At 45.4% G+C, this 13,058-nt stretch overlaps 1 pseudogene; it reads left to right on the top strand.

Annotated features, from left to right (window-relative positions):
- The first annotated feature begins 8,960 nt into the window (after window positions 1-8,960).
- Window positions 8,961-11,975, top strand: LOC147258445 (uncharacterized; annotated as a pseudogene).
- Window positions 11,976-13,058: the final 1,083 nt, after the last annotated feature.

The raw sequence follows: 13,058 nt of genomic DNA, 5'->3' as shown, positions 1-13,058 counted from the left end.
TTGTGTTGGCCCAACAGCAGAATCACAAAATTTCTGCAAAACGTGGAGGAGCATTAAGTCCATAACGGCCATTTAGGCCTCAAAGGCCGAAAGTCCTTTCTTCAGATGCATTAATCGTCAAATCTCTATATTAATCTCTCCTCCTGGTTGTGTTGGCCCAACATCCATATAGCAGCTGACAATATACCTTTTTCCAACCAGTCCAAACAGCTGTGATTGGTAATTGGAGGGCAGGTACTGGACTGTGTTCACCGCCACTGCTGTATCTTGGTACATTGTCTCTGATGAAGAAAAGCTGACATGTCTCTGCTGGCTTCCGGACCCTCTGCCCTGGACTGCTGGTGATCCCGCCTGTAATGTTTGTGTTCTGGATTGACAGCAGGCTTACAACAATGTGCGTTCACAGTGGGCTTTATTATAGGACTCGTATACAGAGAGTGCGTGACTGGAGACTGACTGACTAGTGACTGCATGAGTATCTGACTGGCTGATTTTAAAGCTGTCCCTAGATGGTTGCACCAATATATTTCCTGAACATCACACCGCCCCAGTAGTCCTGACCTGTTTCCCGGCAACAGTCTCTGTGCCCTGCAGCCAGAGGAGAAGTGGCCATCTTGCTCACACAGTGAGCAGTGTGAACAATTTTCCCCTGCTCCCACATTTCTGGACTTTTAACAACATCTCAACCGCTGTTTCTCCACAGGAGGGTGAGGGCGGGCTTCCAAAGCAGGGGACAACATCTGTTTCATTTCTGTGCGCAGATCTTCAATCATCTGTTGTGTTCTCAAAGTCTGCTCGATTTTGGTCTCTTTGCTTTTGAGAGTTTTGACAGTCACTGTTGTGTTGGGTTCCTGGGACGTGGGGTGGAGTCGGTTTGAATTTCAGAGCTGAGCTCATGCACTTTTGGGCCTCTACCAGCAGTGAACCTCTTCAGTTTTTCATGTCGCTCATTTTCCACCTTTGACGCTTCATTCACTTTCTGTATGAGTTCTTCATCTGTGATTTTGACATTGTTGAGGTAGGGCAGGATGCTAAATTTTACCGAATCACTCAACAGTCCTGTTTCAATGGACCTGGGAAACTTCCACTGGATGGTGGCTCAACTGTAATGCTACTTATGCAACTTTCCATAACAACTTCTCCTTTATCTCCATAGCACAGAACACAAAGTCCAGGGCCGTTTCTTTATCTCCATAGCATGGAACACAAAGTTCAGGGCCGTTTCTTTCAGCTCTTGGGATAGGCTAATGAGTTGGTGGTAGAGGTCTGTGGAGCTGTCGACCTTGTAGTGACCTCTCAGGATGGTGAGGAGTTCAGAGAGTGTTAACCCATGCTTTATCTCCACATGTCTCTCAGTGGCAGCCCTGGACTCACAGCCCTGATCACCACCTCGGTTATCTCGGTCTCAGCGTGTCCCTTTTCTGCTCCAATCTCAATCTGTCTGAGGAGACTAAGGTAGGACGATTTATCCTTCTGCCCACTTTCCCCTATTTGTCTGAAGATTTTGAACTCTCTCCTCAGTGTGACCTCAGGCAACACGTGTGCTGGACCTCTGAGTGGGGGTTTTGGGCTCTTAAGGAGAGGGTGATGCAGTGGTGAGCACTTCTTGTGTATTTCTGTCTTCACAGCTCTCTGTTGTCCAGGCCATCACACTTTAAGGACCTGCAGACACCCAGGAGAGGCTCCTCCCCCAGTTGCAATAGAGCTGCACTCACTCGGTCTCGCAGAAGCTGAATTTCCTCCATTCCTCTGAAGATTGAAGAGGGTTCGTCTTTTGGGTGAAGGAAGATGAGTTGATGGTTTTGGAGTCCACCGTCACCACCTCCTGGACAGCTCGCCAAAATATGTTGCACGTAAAAGAATGATATTCCTCTTGGTGCAGCACATTAATTGATTTTTCTTTATTTCTGTAAAAACATCAACCAGCACATCAGTTCACGATGTCTGTGCACACAATCTCTCCGTCTGGCTTCTCACTCGATTCTACTGAGAGGGTAATACAACATAAACAGGTCAAAATATTCACAATAGCATGTACGATGGGACACCATAGGGAATCTTGGAAATCCCTTTTGATGTATATAGCATTGTATATAGTTGAATATTTGTGTAATTGTATTTTTTATTGTTCACGTGTGTTCCTTTTAAAATGAATCATATTTTTCATCATAAGCAGAATATATGTTTATTTCAGTAAAATGGCTTTTATTCTCGCCATGCACACACCACGTTTTTGCAAATTCTGAAGTCATAGAACATCCCACCATCATGGTGTTTATATTGTCAGATTCCAGGGCAACTCCCCCATCTCAATATGCAAAAATATGTGTGCTGGAAATCTTCAATGAGGAGAAACATGTATAAAATTCAATTTTGTCATGCAATTTTTTTGTGTTAAACATTTTTTTTTATAAAATAGTATTATCAAATGTCTGTGTAGGTTCTCATTCATCCAGGTCATCGTAGATTGAAGCGAAGTAAACTAAACTTACGTCCAGTTGACCAGATTTTACTTCGCTTCAATCTAGTATTATCAAATGAAATAATGGCATATCTGGATAGCATAGACTGTCCTGAAAAAAAAAAAAAAAAAAGCTGCAAGCACCTTTGTTAGGGCCTGAGCCTCCTCGCGCCTGTGGCCGGGTTACAGAGGCAGCCCGAATCCAAAAGTACAAGCATTACCCCTTTCACACTGAAAAACGCGTGTTAACGCAAGTTTTTTTTACCCGTGTTTGCTCGGCATAACGGCGCATTCAAGCTTCCAGCAAACGCGGGTGTAAAAATTTCCACGACACGGGTCTGAACTCCCACTGTGAGGGCTGTGTACATGTGTTTTTCTCTCTCGTATGTCATCGTGCTGGCAATGTAATCATTACACGTAAAAGTGCGCCGTGTCTCAAAATGCCGGTAATGTTCCCATAAATCTCAGTGTCCCGTGCAGTTCCAGAAATCTGCCGCTGGATCTCCTTTTCACTGCGGATGATAAGCCACTCACAGACTTCACAATCTTGCCAGTGTGCTGCAATGATAGATAAAAGGATGTGAAGATCGCTATACAAGGTGTTAATAAACACGGTTGCGCTTGTGCAGATCATGTTAGGCTTCCCCAGTTGGTGGGGGTTTACCAGCATAGATTAATTCACATACATCATACACGTGTTAATTGTTGGAAAAAAGGAGTGACATAGAGTCTCGGGGACATCAACAGGAAGACTGATCTTATGGCAGAGGCCAAAACTTTATTGAGAGATGAGTGTGCAGCTCTGGCAGCGCAGCCTAGCCCCATTTTTTGTATTTTTCTTTTTTTCCGGAGCTACTACAATGACAGCCTGACAGACGGCACAGTGACTAAATCAGATTGGAACAGGAAGGTTGCGTGAAACCTGAGACAACACGGGTTTCCTTTTTCACACTGCAGGTGTGCCAAGCAGAGCCGAGCCGAGCCGAGCCGCTAAACACCTGGGTCGCTTGGCGAGTCGGTCAACACGGGTGGAAATGCTGAGTGGACCCTTTCAGAGTGCCCAAACACCCATTTTTGGTGCAGTGTGAATGGTGGGACTTGTAGTTTAGGAGATAGAAGCCTCAGTGTGATGCAAAGTATGAGTGCAGAGCTGAGAGGTGTGCCTTTAAGAGCCGCTCCCTCGCTGCTCTCTGCCACCCGTGTCAGAGTGGAGAGCAGAGGAGGATTTTTTGTTTTTCGTCTGAAAAACTATTATAAGTACCCAGATGTTGGTCAAAAGTGGAATGTAATACAATATTTTTGTGGAGATTTTTGTCAGTAATCCAGTAGTGTGTCTTCTGAAGGTGTGGGAGTTTTTTTTAGACGTGACAAGTGACAAGCGTGTTTGATAGTATGAACCATGAGAGGAGACAGCCTCTTCCTTGGTTTCCATTGTATGTGAAAAAATGTGTCCCCAAATTTGAGGGCTTATATATTCTACACCGTTTGATGATCAAAAGTTATGGAAATCTCTTTAATACTTCAAAGTGTTCTGAGTCATGTATTAAAGTTTGTCCATTTTGTGGATGCTCTGTTTGATTTAGGTTAAGGGTGTCAGTGTATGATTTGTGCGTCTTGATGAGACGAATAAATCGGTGTTGGTCCCATGTGTATACAACTTTCCTAAGGGCATTTATAGGCAGAAACATGTTTTCATCTCCCAAGGTGGTTTTCAAAAAATGTTTTTTATTATGGAATTTTTTTTTCCCTAAAAGGATTTGTGTGCAAAATTTGGTGAGTGTTTGAGCATGTTTAGGGGGTCAATTTTAATGTTAGTGTTTTGAGTGTGTCAAGCAAATTCAACAGGTTCTTCGCCCCAAAGTACTTTCGGGTCAGGCCCTTAAAAAAAAAAAAAAAACAAGAAATGGCATGTAGAGATTGACCTGATAATGACCAAGATAATATCTCAAAAGCAAAGGATGTAAAATTACCCCAAAATCAGCTTGGGTCCCGAAGGGTTAAATGACCTCTTAAGGTTAACAAGATGTGGTGTGAGCAAGTGAACGTATTATTTCATACCTCCAGTGAGAACAGAGGTCAAACAGCTAGCTTAAGATTCATACATTACACTCAATTGTGTTATTAACAACTTATGGTTCATTATGATAGAGATTGAATCTGATTGTTATTATAAAACTTGCTAATTTCAAGTATTTCATATAATACAACTTCATTAAAATTTAAATTGTACAAGACAAAGTGCCATTAAATCTATGAGGATTTTTACAACCAGGCAAATGTTATCCTGGTTAAAGTGAGAACTCCCGAGTATGTTATGATATCTGACTTCAGAAAAATCATTTATATCATATGTTTTAACTCCTGCCTCTCCTGTCAAAGATGGGATCCTCAATTTGCTGATCTGTTTGTCCTTTCCTCCATCTCTGTCTGTATCTAATTAACAAATCACACACATGCTATGGCAGACAGTGTCAGAGACATCAAGAGGGAGACAGAAAGATAAAAATTCCAATTTCCCCACTCACTGACATCATAAGGATGGCATTGTGTCTTCTCACAGATTGGCATCATGTATGCCTTGATGCTCCAGCCACCAGTGGGAAATTGTTATGAGTTAACCTTTTGCAGGAAACATTTGTGAATCTCCCTTCTATCATCTCTAAAATGGACTTTGTGACCATTTTTTAACAGTTGCAGAAAACAACACCATTTTGTTCTTATTTTTCTCATCAACGATAACACAAAGCAATACTCAATATCTCTTGTGGTTAATGCAGTTGAATAAACAAAAGAAAACAAAGCCTAGTAGCACTGAGCTCAGAGAGACTTGTCTCTGATGTGTGATTTGACTTGATTTGTTTAAACTGGCTTTATTTCCCTGCAGAGGCACTGAAAGTTGTGGAAAGAAGAAGAAGGCTGTAGAGATGAATGCTTGTGCAACATCACCTCATCAAAGCGGTCACCCAGATTTGCCTAATTTTCAGAGTTGTTGATTCTCTTGGACTTTGATTATGATTTGTTTGAGAGTTTGCCAGCGGATGTCTTGGGCTCACAGGTCAACTCAACTGAGCAACATCTTAAAGTGAGGAAAGCACTTGCATGGAAACCCTGAACGTCATGGCCAGTGTATGGAACACCAACGTCCCCAGACAACTTCAACTCAGCTTATTGTATGCAAAAGTTCAGTCTGTTCTCTTACGTGGCAGCGAATGCAGGACCCTGAAAACAACCCTGCAGAAGTTTCTAGACGGGTGTTATACCAAGATGATGAGGGAATACCAAGGGTGGACGAGAAAATAGCAGCCAGGAGAATGAGTCTGGCAGGACATTGTCAAAGACATCAAGAACTGCCAGCCGGAAAAATGGTCCCGTGGGAACCAACACATGGGTGCTGGCCATGAGGCTGTCCAACATTAACATAGGTGGATGTACTCAAGAAAAACGCAGGAGCACAAAGCACCTTAAGAGCTTGCCGGATGTATGGAGAACCAGGATGACTGGAGGACACAATGGAGGGCTTGCCTGAGGATGACCTAGAGAACAGGGCTGAAAACATTCCTTTTAATAGGCAGGAACGTTGAACAGACCCAGATTCACTGGGAACAGCCATCTGTGACTGGTTGAAGGGAAAGAGAACAGGAGAACAGGGTCAGAGACAAAGACCAATAAGGGAAAAGGACAGATAAGGCAAGAGAGGGACAGAGACTGTGAGAAAATAAGCTTTTGATCATGTTCTGTTCATATGGCACCATTATATCAGGAGTTGGTTGTGTATAAGTGCATGATGTGATTGTTTATGTTAAGTTGTGCAGGCTGCTAGTTGCACCCGAACTGTCAAGGCTGAATGACGAAAACAACAGGACAAGACGACCTGACTGTGCAGGAGGCAGGAGCACTAATCAAGAAGTGTGATATGCATGAGTGTAAAATTACGTATGGAAAAAGGTGTGGCTTCAAGCATATATTCACTGTTTTTGAATATCTTATTCAGACTCTCTGCTGCACACTCAAGGTGCATGTAGTGGGGTCTCCAGATATATCTGTGTCTGCTTTGTGGTGTGAAATAAAGTGTTGATTTGTCTGAAGCAGACGACTCCGGTTGATCTCTTCTCATCAACGGACCCGGTGAAGTCGGCGTACTTCAACAATTTGGGGGCTTGTCCAGGATGAGAGGGAGGTCTTAATTGGGCTGTTTTGACTGAGCACAAAGGACACCACGAACTCTGGTCGACCAACAGAAAACGGTAAGCAGAAACCTGTTACAACAAATTCTGCACATTTGAGAATTTTACCAAATTAAGAGTGAATGTCCTCGTGTTAAGTTCCAAATTATGGAGTCTATGGTGAAGAATGAAAAGAGTGAATAAGAGTTGATATTGTCCTTGGTTTGGCAACCCCACTATTCTCTGACGAGGGAATAGGGCCTTGGGTCAAAGTCCTATAAGGTGCTGGGTTGGAGTCCCTGGGAAATCAGGACCCCCGAATTCCATTACATATTTTATATTGTGCGGTCACAGTGGACCAGGAAAATTTTAAGTCTCTCCGAGGGAAAGAGTGAGTTGTGTGTCTCAAACATAACGACTCTGTTTAACGGAAACCTAGCGGTGTAAACAAAGTGAACAGAACCTCACAAGACAATATTGTTTGACTGGGTCAGTTGCTTGGGTGAACTCCATACAAACTGACTGGCACATCTCACTTTTAGGCAGGGACAGATGGACGGAGAAGTTGATAGAGAGATTGTTGATGTTTGGGGCCCAAGGACTCAATGGAGGCCACTGGGGCAGCAAATGAAAAATATTTTGGTTGTAATTGGGAAGGTAGGTTCAGATAAAGACAAAGAAAAGGCAAGAAGTGAGGTAAAGAGAAGGATAGAGGAAGTGTTCAAAGAAAGCAGAGCAGGGAAAGAGGACTGGATGGCACTTGGTAAGTTGTTGTGGGAGAAGGAGAGACAGAACAGGGAAAAGAGAGATGAGGCTAAAAAGAAGGGTGACTAGGCAGGGCTATTGGAAAGGACGAAGGGGAGGAAAGAAGAGAAAAAACATGAGGAAGAGAGAAGGGTGTAGTATGGTCTGGCTATGTTTTGTCAGGGAGCGGAACATGCAAATTGAAAAAGCCTCCCCACCAAGGATAAAGGAGGAAGACGGTGAGAGAAGAAGGACCTCATAACACTCAACGAGATAGAGCTCAGGAGTGAGGTATCAAGACATGCTATCACAAAATCCAAAACACGGCCACCACGTAGTACATCTAACATGACACTGCGCAGCCACAAACAAGCGCCAACACAATACCCCTTGCTGCAAATGGGAGACAGCACAGGTGACAAATACAAACCTCTTGCATGAGGTGATGTGCAATCAGTCGTTGATAAAATGCCTCCACCAGCGAAGGGAGGCGGACTCTGGTTGACTAAATTAGATGTGTTAACCGCTGGACAGAAACTAGCACTCTGTGATTTCAGAGCTGTAGCATCCCGCTGCATGTCCCATGACTTGAAAGACATTGAACTAGACGCTGACACTAGTGAAGACCCTGATGACATGCCACTAACAATAGTCATAGACCCCTTAGGGCAAGCTATTAGGAGCAAATTTCCACTCCCTAACACGGCCGTCATTCCTAAACTAACCTGGACCTCATCCCAGCATCCTCGAGAATACATAACTCAGTCTAAAGATGAGTGGACCACACACACTGGGTGCCACCCGGGAAGACTGGGGTTCAACAGGAATGGTTTCGCAAAGCTGTGTTGGATGGAGTGCCTGAATCGGAAAGAGAAAACATGATGAGTAACCCTGACTTACCAGAAAGTGATTCTAACATATGGGAAAATCATCTTGTGCACCACCTGCAGAGAGCCAAAGATGAGCCGAACAGAGAGGAAAATTCAGTAAGAGATCTTCAAACACAATTAATGAAGCTGCAGTTGGGAGAAGCGAGACAAAAGGTAAATGACAAAAAGAAAAAAGAAACTATGATGCATAAACAAATGATGTCTAGCAGTTTGCAGAAAATGGCTGGGGAACTGTGTCCCGGCTGCCCCCCTGAACCAGAGACACCAGATCCGTTCCCAGTACCCCTGTGGACCCCCCAACCGAGACCGCATGGTCCACCAAGGGGACCAGCTGCCCAATGGCGAGCTCAGAACTCATGGGGAGGATACAGGGGAGGAGCTCAAGGTGGAAGGGGCTGGGCGAGAGGTGGAGGACGCCATGGGAGACTGCCTTGGGGACAGCAGGCGGGAGGTGAGTGCTACATGTGTGGACAACTTGGACACTGGGCAAGAGAATGTCACATGCAGGGACCTGCACCACCTGGGCATGGAGGTAGTGGCGGGCCACCCAGAGGAATGAGGACCCCTGATCCTCAGGCCGCACCGGTCCGGGATGGACAATATCCCCTGATAGGAGGGGACGAGTGGGAGGAGCCTGGCACCTATCAACAACAGTGACACACCCCACCGAGAAACCCAGATGACATAGGTAAGGCAGATCCTATGTTGTCTCTAAGGGTGTTGGATGATGACCTGTCATTTTTGGTCGACACAGGAGCCACACTCTCAACTCTAAACTCTGAACCACCACAAGAGACTATCTCCTCGAGAACGGTGAACATCGTGGGCTTCTCTGGGGTTGGACAGAAACTGCCGGTCACAATACCACTGAAAACCCAATTAGGTAAACAGACTCTTTTGCATCCATTTGTTGTCTCTCCTGGTGTACCTGTTAACCTGTTGGGGCGAGATCTTCTCATCAAACTAGGAGCCTCCATCCTGTGCAGTCCAGATGGACTCACTGTGACTCTACCAGATGGAACATGCCTCCGATGTAATACTAACACCCACGGAGCAGGGCAGTACCTTCTTAAGCCACTGGAGGACAAGCTGGTGGACATCTATTGGGGTATGTTACAGCCTGAAACCCCCCTATGTAATAGCCTCCTGTTTGCCTACCTGCATTGGAAACCCTGGATCTCCCTACTCGAGCCCTATGTCCCTCCGCCCGGCCCACCTCATGTTACCCTCTTCTACGACCGAATGAGTAATGAGTGGTATCAGGAAGAATTCGAAGCACACCTGGAAGGTAAACAATGGCAAATCACATCACAAAATATTTATGCTGGTCCAGAGGGTGTAACCGCGGCCACAATCCTCTCCAAGGAATAGATGGTATGGTATCATATACAGGACGAAGCAGTTCCACACGTTTCCCTCGCATTACATCCTAACCATCAAGCTAAAGATCTTGGCCCGATGGTCAAAAAAGCCACAGCAGCCACCGATTGGATAACGACTCAGATACCTGCTGTCTCGTTCTCACCCACCTGCAAAACCTACTGCATTAACCTAAAAGTAACAGACACAGTTGCACTACAACATGATCACGTTTCCAAAAACCACGGTAGGGAAAAGATGGACCACCCGTCAGTGGAAGAGATGCTATCTACCCTCCCTGAGGAATTGTGGTTACAAGGGCCCACGGATGTCGGGCTCAATGATTGTCAACCTGTAACATTTTCTGTGGTAGACACCACTCCCTTATGGATCAGACAATATCCCCACAAACCAGAAGCAGAAGCAGGTATAGCTGACACTATTGCAGGTCTCATCAAATCCGGGGTATTAGAACCATCCACCTCCGCATGGAACACTCCCATACTCCCGGTTGAAAAACAAGACACAGGTAAATATCTCATGGCACATGATCTAAGTGCTATAAATGAAATTCTGACCACAGCCACCATTCCTGTGCCCAACCCCTATGTGGCACTCACTAATTTGGGACCGCACCAAACATGGTTCACATGCATTGATTTGGCTAACGCTTTTTTCTGCTTACCACTAGCAGACGAATGCAGAGACATTTTCTCCTTTACCTACAGAGGACAACAGTGGCGATACACCAGGGTACCACAAGGATTTGCGCTGTCACCAGGACTATTCAATCAGGTACTAAAACAAGCCCTGGATGGTTGTCCGCTTCCTCCGGACACCACTCTAATCCAGTATGTAGATGATCTTCTCATTGCAGCACCGACACCAGCAGCGTGCCTGGCCGCAACAAAGGCTGTCCTCGTCCGATTGGCTGGTTTTAAGGTCAGTAAAAACAAACTCCAAGCGGTCAGGACGCAAGTTACCTTTTTGGGCAGAGTACTCTCGCGAAAAGGAGCTGGCATGTCGCCTGCACATAGATCTACCATTCTGCATCACCCAAAGCCCATGACTGTAAAGGAAATGTTGTTTCTCGGCCTGACTGGGTGCAGTCGCAATTACATTCCTGAATATACGGGCACGACACAGGCTCTCTGTAACTTGATTAAAGAGCATGGCATGCGTAACCTCAATGCTAAACTAAATTGGACCAAAGACACCGAGTCAGTCTTCATACAACTCAAACAGAAACTAGCACAGGCCCCACACCTGGCCCGACCCGACTACCAGTCTCCATTTTTCCTCGACGTTTCTGAAACAGAAGGAGTGGTTAACGGTGTTCTGATTCAGAAAAAAGAAGGAGAAAGGAGCATACTCATGTACATCAGCATAATGCTAGACTCGATGGAAAAACGACACCCAAAATGCACACAACATGCAGCAGGGGTAGCAAAACTGATTCAAAAAACAGGGACACCCCCTAAGGGTACTCACGTCACATAGCATTATAGCATATGTCAACTCCCAGACATTCACCCTGACATCATTAAGGCAACAGAGACTCAGTAAAATACGGAAACACCAAACATCACATTCACCCATGAAGGAATCAACATGGCGGATCGGATGGGAACCGTACCACCGCATGAGTGTGAACACGAAGCACAAAAGAACGAAAAGGTACGACCAGATCTGAAAGCTCAACCATTAACAGATGCTGAAGAGATGTTCACAGACGGATGTTGCTACAAAGATGAAAAAGGTGGACTGAAAGCAGGATACGCGGTAATGAAGAAGGAAGGACCCAATTGGGTGACAATAGAGGCCCGGCAACTAGAAGGACAGCAATCCGCACAAAAAGCAGAGGTAATGGCTCTCATTGCAGCTCTCAAACTAGGAGAACATGTGGAGCTGGGACAATGGATCAGAGCAGGATACCTCACGGCAGGTAACAAACCCATTAAACACGAGCGGGAAATGAGAGAATTAGCAGAAGCTCTGCAACTTCCCCAGGAGGTGGCTATCATAAAGTGCAAAGGTCATGACAATGCCATTACAGAAGTAGCAACAGGGAACCGAGAAGCAGATGCGGCAGCAAAAAGAGCGACAGGTTATCTGCCCCAACTACAAATGGTGAGTATGGAAGAAGAACTACAAATTTCTCCACAGGTCACGCTGATTGACATCAGCCAATCTCAAAGAGGGGCCTCACCACAGGATAAGACAACATGGAAACAGAGAGGAGGACTTGAAACTGAGGGGCTCTGGCGAGGGCCTGATGGACGGCTAATACTGCCCCCTGGAATCAGAAAGCGGGCACTGGAAGAAGCACACGGAATTGGTCATGTGGGAGCGGCTTAGATGACTCAAAATCTGATAGAATGGTGGCATCCGTTTTTATCAGACATGATAAAGAGTTGGGTAAAAAGCTGTTCCATATGTTCCCTGTACAACTCTAAGCCAACCATTAAACCCGAGACAGGTATGTTTCCGCTGTAGACCAGGCCAGGCAGGGAGATTGTGATAGACTACACGGACATTGGGATGACGGTCAGAGGGTACAGGTATGTGTTGATGTATGTGGATGTGTTTTCAGGATGGCCAGAGGCGTGGCCAACAAAGAAGGAGGATAGCAAGTCAGTGGTGAAGTTTTTGATTAATCAATACATTCCTCGGCACGGGTTCCCACAGAAAATTAGATCAGATAATGGGACACATTTCAAAAACCAACATCTACAACAGGTGGAGGCAATGTTGGGGTTGAAACACTTGTTTGGCACCATGTATCACTCTCAATCACAAGGGTTGAAAGAATGAACAAAACCATCAAACAAAGATTGGCTAAAATCGGTGCACAGACAAAATTGAATTGGTTGGATGCTCTACCGTTGGCTTTAATGACAGTTCGATGCTCTGTTAATCAGGGAACAGGTTTCACCCCATTTGAACCTTCCACAGGAAGGCACTTCCCAGGACCAGGAGCAGGCCTGCCACCAGTGGAGCTGGAATTCGAAAGAGGGCACAAAGCATACCGTATTTTTCCGACCATAAGGCGCACCTAAAAGTCTAAAATTTTCTAAAAAATCGAGGGTGCACCTTTTAACCCAGTGCGTCTTATGTGTGGACCGAATTCCAAAATCTGCTGTGCGCCTTAGGTGAGTGCACTACAGTAAACGCCCCGCCCATCAATTAGCGGCGCACCTATGGTTAATGTACAGCAGAGGTGCGCCACAAATCGCTGTTACCGATAGTTGTGTAAGGACCCCCTAAAATGGCACCGAGCAAGCGACACGCATATGAGGTTCACTTTAAACTGCAGGCCATCCAATATGCGGCTGAAAATGGCAATAGAGCGTCAGCAAGAAAGTTTAATGTGAATGAGTCTATGGTGAGAAAGTGGAGGAAACAAGGAAGTGAACTGTGCCAGGTTAAGAAGTCGAAGCT

This window comes from Aulostomus chinensis, chromosome 7 (genome assembly GCF_037954235.1).
Source record: "Aulostomus chinensis isolate RoL2024-O1b breed Wild chromosome 7, RoL_Achi_v1.0, whole genome shotgun sequence".
In the NCBI taxonomy this organism is placed as follows: domain Eukaryota; kingdom Metazoa; phylum Chordata; class Actinopteri; order Syngnathiformes; family Aulostomidae; genus Aulostomus; species Aulostomus chinensis.
Note: the sequence above shows the minus strand (reverse complement) of the source record. Positions and strands in the feature narration are given on the sequence as shown.